The sequence below is a fragment of the Engraulis encrasicolus genome, chromosome 19 (assembly GCF_034702125.1).
Source record: "Engraulis encrasicolus isolate BLACKSEA-1 chromosome 19, IST_EnEncr_1.0, whole genome shotgun sequence".
In the NCBI taxonomy this organism is placed as follows: Eukaryota; Metazoa; Chordata; class Actinopteri; order Clupeiformes; family Engraulidae; genus Engraulis; species Engraulis encrasicolus.
The window spans coordinates 2,774,353-2,782,811 of NC_085875.1; positions in this window are offsets into that span (position 1 = coordinate 2,774,353).

Genomic DNA, 8,459 nt, shown 5'->3' on the forward strand with positions numbered 1-8,459 from the left:
TGCAAAAAAGTGGCCCAATTTACCTGAACTCACCCTACATTTTCTTTCTCGCTTTTTTGTTTATTTAAATGATTTTAAGTGATATATAGTGTTCCACGGTGGATTTAAAAAAAGAAATATTGTCTGCTATCCTATTTTGTTCACCTATGATATTTTTTATTTTGCCTCTTGAGTCAAGTGTATCCTCACAGCTCTACTAGTTAAAAGTCTAATACAGCAATCGGTTCGATCTACAACCCTACTAGTAGTAGTACAACACTGTGCTTTGGCAAGCTGAAATGCGTTGTTCAAGTTTTGCAATTTGCCATTTTTTTCTATATTTGATAAAGAAAATAACACAAAAAAACAATATCAGGGATTTTTCATTGATGTGGGAGTCCAGTCCATATGCAGAACTAATTCAGATGGGTTGCCACAGTCATATCTGGGCTGAGTTTCTTAAAATGGAAGTTGTTAGCCTGTTAGCAACTTCGGTAGTTGCCAATGGGAAAATGCATTGAAAGCAACGAAGTAGCTAATGTAGTAAGCAACTTTGGTTTCGAGAAATTCACCCCAGATCAGAGACGTCCTCTGAAGTTGTGCGGCTCGATGCTCAGATATATAACAGGTTAACTTTTCCCTTTACAGCAGGGGTGTGGAACCTATGTCTCGAGGGCCGTCTGCGGCTACCAACATAATTTTAATGTTTTGTAAAGAAATGTTAAATTAAGTTACTTTTGCAATACAATGAAGTTATATTTTCAGGGGGCCTAAGTGAAGGTGGGGTCTGTTGTAAAGGTTTACTATCCGGGAAATCCTGGTTTGTATTCATAGTTACGGCCCTTGGAGGACTTTATAAAATTTGAAGTGGCCCTTCCTCGAATGAAAAAGGTTCTATAGGCCTGGGTTTAGTGAAGGTGGGGTCTGTTTTTAAGGTGGCTGCCTTCAATATAGGCCTAAAGTGCAGGGGCAAATCCTGCTTTGTGTTCATACTTGTAGTATGGCCCTGGGAGGACTTCATAAAATTTGAAGTGGCCCCTCCTCGAATGAAAAAGGTTTCCCACCCCTGCTTTACTACAACATGGCAATACATCTTATATAGGCTCTACGTCTATATCAATACACCTTGGGGAGATACTGTGGTTTGAAATATTGACTAATTATTTTGTAAATGAAATGTCTTTGTACAGTATGTGTATGCAGATATATATAACGCTGAAACATCTCAGATGCAGACGGGCAAAACCTTACTGCTCCAGGAGGGGTTGTTGTTATTATTATACTGAACTTGAGTGGAATTGCACTTTTTTGATCTGTACGTAGTAGGCCTACATTGATGTAGTCGTGGAAGCCATTTTGAAAATGTACGCTGTTTTGCTGGGACCGATATTACTATGATACTCTCTGTGCCACTGGTGAAATGCAGATGCGGATTTCAATATCTTGTAAAGGGTTTGATAGGCTATGTATATCTGTCACACTTGGACTATTTGTAATTGGCAGAGACTATCTCTGTCATAAAGTGTTTGTGAGTGTTTACACATTCCGGAGAAGGCCAATGAAGAGGGTACGCAGATACAGGAAGATCTGTTTAGATCAGTCACATCACGACTGGAGAAAACCTCAACATGGTGTGCTGGACACAGCAAAAAAAAACTCTCAACAAAATAGTAATAACACAAAGTAACTATAACCATTCTTCTTCTTTTCTTCTTTTGTCTTGAAAGAGTTTGACTCGTGCCTGGGGCCGAGTCAGAACCTCTGGGTGGCTCAGTTCAGAGGAGGGATTGAGTTCAATGAAGTTCATTTTAGTGCAAACAATACAGAAGCAAATCTATACCAAAAAGACTTGGGGGGGGGGGGGGGGGGGAATGCGAGGTATGATGACGCATTTTGTTTGTCGATGATTTGATAATATGGAAAAGCCATGAAGTGTGAGATCTTTGTAGATACCTTGCTTCAAGTATTCAGCTTTTTTCCAAAATGCTTTATAATGAAAATTCTTTGCAATTAAAAAAACAGCAATACAGAACTTATCGCAGTATGTTACGTTTTTTTGTCTTTTTAGACTTGAGTACTTTTATGAAAGGCTTTTATGTAAATAGTTCCATTTTATTGTATTGTGTGTGTGCGAGTATATTGATTGATGGACAATACATTTCCTTATGAAATGATTTGTTTTTTTGTGTGTTTTTCTGCAATGCTGTTTTGGGCCACTTTAACATTGGACTCCATGTACACTATACTCAAAAAACATTTGAAATGTTATGACCATTCATCACTTTATTCTGAGTAAGGCTATTCCTAAGACCAAAGTCACTAAGCATTGATTCTGTACAATATTGGGATGTTTTTCAAGTGTGAATCATCACGACACAATGATGTTTGCAAAATGAGGATAAGAAACATTTGACCAATGAACACTGAACACTGATAGCAGAGATTGATTCGAATTGAACAGTTACCACTTGCAGAGCATTGGTTGAACAAATGCTTTGCTTGAATGAAGACATTCAAAAGATATGAAGACAGAGCAACACACATTAATATTTTCCGCTGAACCATTCCATTGTTCATTTTGACATACAGTAGGCCTACATTATTTAATATGAACAACACCATTATTTAATACGAACAGCAGTTACATTTCAGATATTGCTGAAGGATTCCTTTTTCAGTGTCATAAAGATATTGTTGAGTTGTGGTCTAGACCATGTGCTCTGTGTGTTAAACCTGCTTCTTGTTTCTCCTGCTGAACTGGGTGGTGTGTTTGTTTTTTTTATCAGTGTCGACGTGTTATTTAATCAGTGATGATCAAACGCTCTTTACATTGTTTGGAGAGGTGTCAGTCGGAATCATTTGTCTCTTTGTATCTTTGTGTTTTTTTAAAAATAAATTACTTTGGTGTTTTAAGTTTATTGGCTGTTGTGAAGTAATTTCATTCAGTAGATTAAAACACAGCTGCAGGGAATACAACGAAAGAGTTAGTTGTGGGGGCGCAAAGGGGTCAGTTGTCCCAGGCCTAGGGAGAGAGGGGGCCCAGAATTGGGTTCCCATTACATTGCATTGCACATATTAGGTGGGAGGTTCAGATGACTTCATCTTGGGCCCGGTCAAACCTACAAGAGCCCCTGACAACTGAACTGAGTGAGTAGCCTAATCAGAAACCTCGGTACAAAAATCACTGTCACATCAGACATATTTGTAGCCTGATAAACCAGCCTAAATGGATTGGATGTCTAAATGCCGGCAAAACATTTTGCCGTCCAGCAGTTGGCGCTGGTTTTCCAGGCTAACATATTTGGACAAACTACTCTACAGTATAAGATAAATTAAACAGTATCGCACACATTACAAAACAAATGTATATAGTGGGTCCTCATTACATTGTATGTATTGGGTGGTGGGGCCCTTTCAGATGACTTTGTCTGGGGCCTGGCAAAAGCTGTCAGTGGCCCTGTGTAAGATGGTGTGTCTCAGTGGTTCTCAACATTTTTTGACGCCCCCTTGACCTCATCATAAGCCTTCCAATGCCCCCTTGACCTCACCATAAGCCTACCAATCATGGGCGCCGCTAAAAATGTAGGGCCCCATGACAGATTCAAATTTTGGGCCCCCAAAATAACAAATTATGTCATCAACATCCTTCCAGGGGCCCTGTCAGAGCCGGGCCCTTAGAATCTAACACCTTCCCCCCCTCGCGGCACCCATGCTGCCAACGCCCCCTTGACTTCACCATAAGCCTCCCAATGCCCCCTTGACCTCATCATAAGCCTTCCAACGGCCTCCATAGTATTGGAAAATAAAATAGACTAACACTCCCCGAATGGGAATTGAGCCCCTCCCCCACTCAGCTGCATACTTCTCAACGCCCCCCTAGGACTCCCCAACGGCCCCTGGGGGGCTGTAGCGCCCCCGCTGAGAAACACTGGTGTATCTAGTCAAATCACTCAAGTAGTCCAAGTCAAGTATCTGAGGTACCTGTTGGTCCTGGTGTGGCATCATGTCAAGGGTAATGCTAAATGGACTGCATTCACATATCACCATCTCGCTCTTTTGAGCTCAAAGCGCTTTACATTGTATGCATCACATTCATACTCACATTTACATTCACGCACCGGTGGCACCAGGAGCAACGTGGGGTTAAGTATCTTGCTCAAACACATCGGTGGGGTCAGGCAGAGCGGGGCTCGAACCGGCAACCCTCTGGTTGCCGAAAGGCACCTCAAACACCTGAGCCACCCACCACCACCGCCACCTAAATATCTGTATCTAGTGAAATTAGTCAAGTAGTCAAGTATCTGAGGTACCTGTTGGTCCTGGTGTGGCATGAGATAGAACAGGGGTCCCCAACCTTTCAAGGTCTGATGGCTACCAAGGGCTACCCGAGGGCTACTGAGGGCTACCAAGGGCTACTGAGGGCTACCAAGGGCTACTGAGGGCTACTGAGGGCTACTGAGGGCTACCAAGGGCTACTGAGGGCTACCAAGGGCTACCCGAGGGCTACTGAGGGCTACCAAGGGCTACTGAGGGCTACCAAGGGCTACTGAGGGCTACCAAGGGCTACCCGAGGGCTACTGAGGGCTACCAAGGGCTACTGAGGGCTACTGAGGGCTACTGAGGGCTACCAAGGGCTACTAAGAGCTCCCTGAGGGCTACTGAGGGCTACCAAGGGCTACTGAGGGATACCGAGGGCTACTGAGGGCTACCAAGGGCTACTGAGGGCTACCCGAGGGCTACTGAGGGCTACCCAAGGGCTCCTTTTGTTCAAAAGCCTCTACTGGTGTCTTGGCATCATTCTCAAATCACAATATTATTGAATGATAATTTGTTTACAGGTTGCAAAGAATACATAATATCATATTTAAATCAAGAAAAGCATTAACTGTGACTAAAATCTGGTAGTCTTCATTGTTTATTACAGTAACGTCCTTGGTGGGCACCTCAGAAGCTCCTGGAGGGCTACCTGGCGCCCGCGGGCACAATGTTGGTGACACATGAGATTAAAAAAAAGAAAAACAGAGCAGGGAAATGAGACAGTGCTGTATCAGGTAACCGTGGTAACCGTGGTGGTTACTGTCGTGGCCCCTGATGTGAAATGCCATTGGTCTCCAAGTTTGCATAGTCGTACCCGAGAGGCCTCCCGTACCGCAGCTCTGGTATGTGGCCGCTGTGCTGTGGCTTAATGGTTAGGGCAGTGATTCTCAAAGTGTGGTCCGGGGACCATTGGTGGTCCACGACAGAGCTCAGGTGGTCCGCGAGGGGATTTTTATTTTTCCTAGACAAGCTAGCAGTAGGCTATAATTGTAACATTCTTACAAAGCTAAATGTAGCTGAAGTCTTATTTTCACCACAACAAGACAGGCATGTAATGTGAATAAAAAGGAAGTGATCTGCATCGAAATTGGCAGTGTCAAATTACCACCCCTCAATTGTGAATTCAGTTGACAGGTAGTCCCTGAACATTATTGGGGAGGCAAAGTGGTCCTCGGTCTGAAAAAGTTTGAGAAACGCTGGGTTAGGGGGATGGTCTCCGGATCACAGGTCACTGCTTTGAAAGCATGTGGGTGGCCTCTGATGCACCTTCACCCACATGCAGGGTCATTTCAAAGTATTTGAGGAGGCCCTAGGCAACGAGGGACTTGAGGCCCCTTTTTTTATCATCAAACTGTTGGGCAGGGGGGGGCCCTTTCATCTGGGGGCCTCAAGGAGTTGCCTAGTTTGCCTGCCTGGTTGTGACAGGCCTGCATCCATCCTACCGGGCCCAGGCCCAGGGACCCAAGAGTCAAGGGGGCTCTGAAGCCAAATCTCTATATTTCCATTCTCATATTGCTTTAAAATTACACTTTGAATAACTGAATTTTCAAATGTTATCAGAGAACAACTCCCAAAACCCCCAACATGAAAACCTGAATCATTTTGTAAACTATCAACACGGATGGAGGGGGCCCTTTCTTGTTGTCTGGCCCAGGGGCCCATGGAGGGGGAGGGGGGCCTTTCTTGTTGTCTGGCCCAGGGGTCCATGGAGGGGGGCCTTTCTTGTTGTCTGGCCCAGGGGCCCATGGAGTCATACTCCGTCCCTGTAGCTGAAGTGCTCTTCAGCAGCCCACCCACCGCACATTACAGGCCCCCTACGTACTGCTCCACGGGCAACCTGGATACTTACAACAATACAACAATAATTTATATAATAATAAAATATATATTAGGCCTATATTGCATTATATTAGCCTATACTATAGGTAGGCCTATTATATTATATATTTTATTATATTATCCCAATAATATAATATAATATAATATAATATACTATAATATAATATAATATAATATAATATAATATAAATTAATATGGGCTCCGGGACCAGGGCTTGAAACTGGCACCAGTCAACCGGCCAAATGCTGGTAAAACTTGGCTGTGGCTAGTGATACTTTCAGTGTCACTAGCCAATTTGGCTGGCAGCTTATTCCTTGGTATGACATACGCATCATAGCCTATATTCTATTGTTTGCCCCTTGTGTTTCAACGGTTTGTATTTAAGTTCAAGAAAAAGCTCAGTATCTCAGTTTCTATTTGCTTGATATACTTCCATGTAGAAAGCTATACTCTAATCTTGTTTTAGCGCCTCATCTTCCAAGGTTAGATGTACACCATCATGATAAAGAAGGAAAAACAATATAAAATCCGTGACTACTGGAATACCTGAATGGCTAGTGACTCGGGCAAACCACTAGCCACAGTGGCCAGTGGTTGAAAAAGTTAATGTCAAGCCCTGGAGGGACACTGTGCACTTGAAAAAAATGGGCCTCTTCAGCAGCCCACCCACGGCTCATTAGGCCCCCTACGCACTGCTCTAGCGACCACCTGGACATACAGTAAGCTCTGCTCAAGGCACTGTGGATACAAGTTAAAGGGGATAAATTATCACACACTGGTCTTCTTATGATTCCTATTGGTTATCAGACGGCTATATTTTGCGTGATTGGCACCACACAAACAAAAACACTCTGTCAGTCCTCCTCCCTCATGAAGCAGCTGCACACAGTGGTGTAGTCAGTGGTGTAGTCTACTTTTTTATGGTGGGTATACTGTATATTTGAGCATTTTTTGAAGTGGGTATACTCTATATAATTTTGCTATTCAAAACAATGGATCAATCAATTTTAAGTGGGTATACTGAAATCCCTGAAATTTAGAAGTGGGTATACTCCGTATACCCGCGTTCTACGTAGACTACACCACTGGGTGTAGTCTACTTTTTATTAGTGGGTATACTGTATATTTGAGCTTTTTTTGAAGTGGGTATACTGTATAGGGGCCTATATTTGTGCTATTCTACATAATGGATCAATCAATTTTAAGTGGGTATGCTGAAATCCCTGACATTTTGAAGTGAACTCTGTATACCTGCGTTCTACGTAGACTACACCACTGGCTGCACATTGTTGCACTTCGGCTCTGTGCAGGAGTGTAGAGTCCACATCAGCGTATACTGCCTGTTGCCCCATAATGCTTGCCATTGGCTACCTCCTGTGGCCAGGGCCGCTGACAGCTTTCGCTGGGCCCGGGACAAAGTCATCTGAAAGGGCCCCCTACCCAATACATACAATGTAATGGGGACCCAATTCTGGGCCACCTATCACCCCGGGCCCGGGACAACATACCCCTTTGCCCCCCTGTCAGCGGGCCTGCCTGTGGCACATTGAAAAGTTACAGTAACTATCATGGTACTACACTACTCTATAACATAACACAGGGTCTTTAGTAAATAATGCACTATGACTTGGTCGTTGCCATTCTGCTAACAGCAAATTTATAACAGCGTGTCTTAACGGTTAAGTACACTAATTATTTTTTTTTAGTTTTCTTTCTTTTCGCAGTAGGGCCCCATGTGATTGTTTATGTCCAAAGCACTGCATGTTCTAATAGTGATCTTCCCAGCTGGGAAAGTCCTATCGTCATTCTGACACAGCTCTCCACAGGACTGCAGTGCTCACAACGAAACTGCAATTTATGCCTCATCCGATCCTTGCAAGGGGATATTCCCATATGACACCCCAAGGGAGCCATGTGGTGGCACGGTACCATACTCAGGATACTTCTGTCATGGAGGAGCCCGGGGTAGAGCACTGGTTAATTGCCCCCTCCACCACCAACCTGGCAGGTCAGGACTTGCCACCCTAAACCCATGACCGCCCCCTTACCACTTATGACTATAACCCAAAAATATCAAATAATAATTACCCAAAAGACATAGTGAATTATTCCTCTACCTGTATTCTCACCGATGATAACCAATAAAATAGTATGGGCTACTGCAATTTAAAAAATCAATTTGTGAGACTGCAGTGCAAAGCAGTCGTTTCACATACGGACCAACAGCGCCCCCTTGTGGCACCAATCTGACAGACACAGCTGCCTTTCCCACCCCACTTCCAGCCAATGGCAGCGCACTCTATCAAAGCCCTGCTTGCTTGCT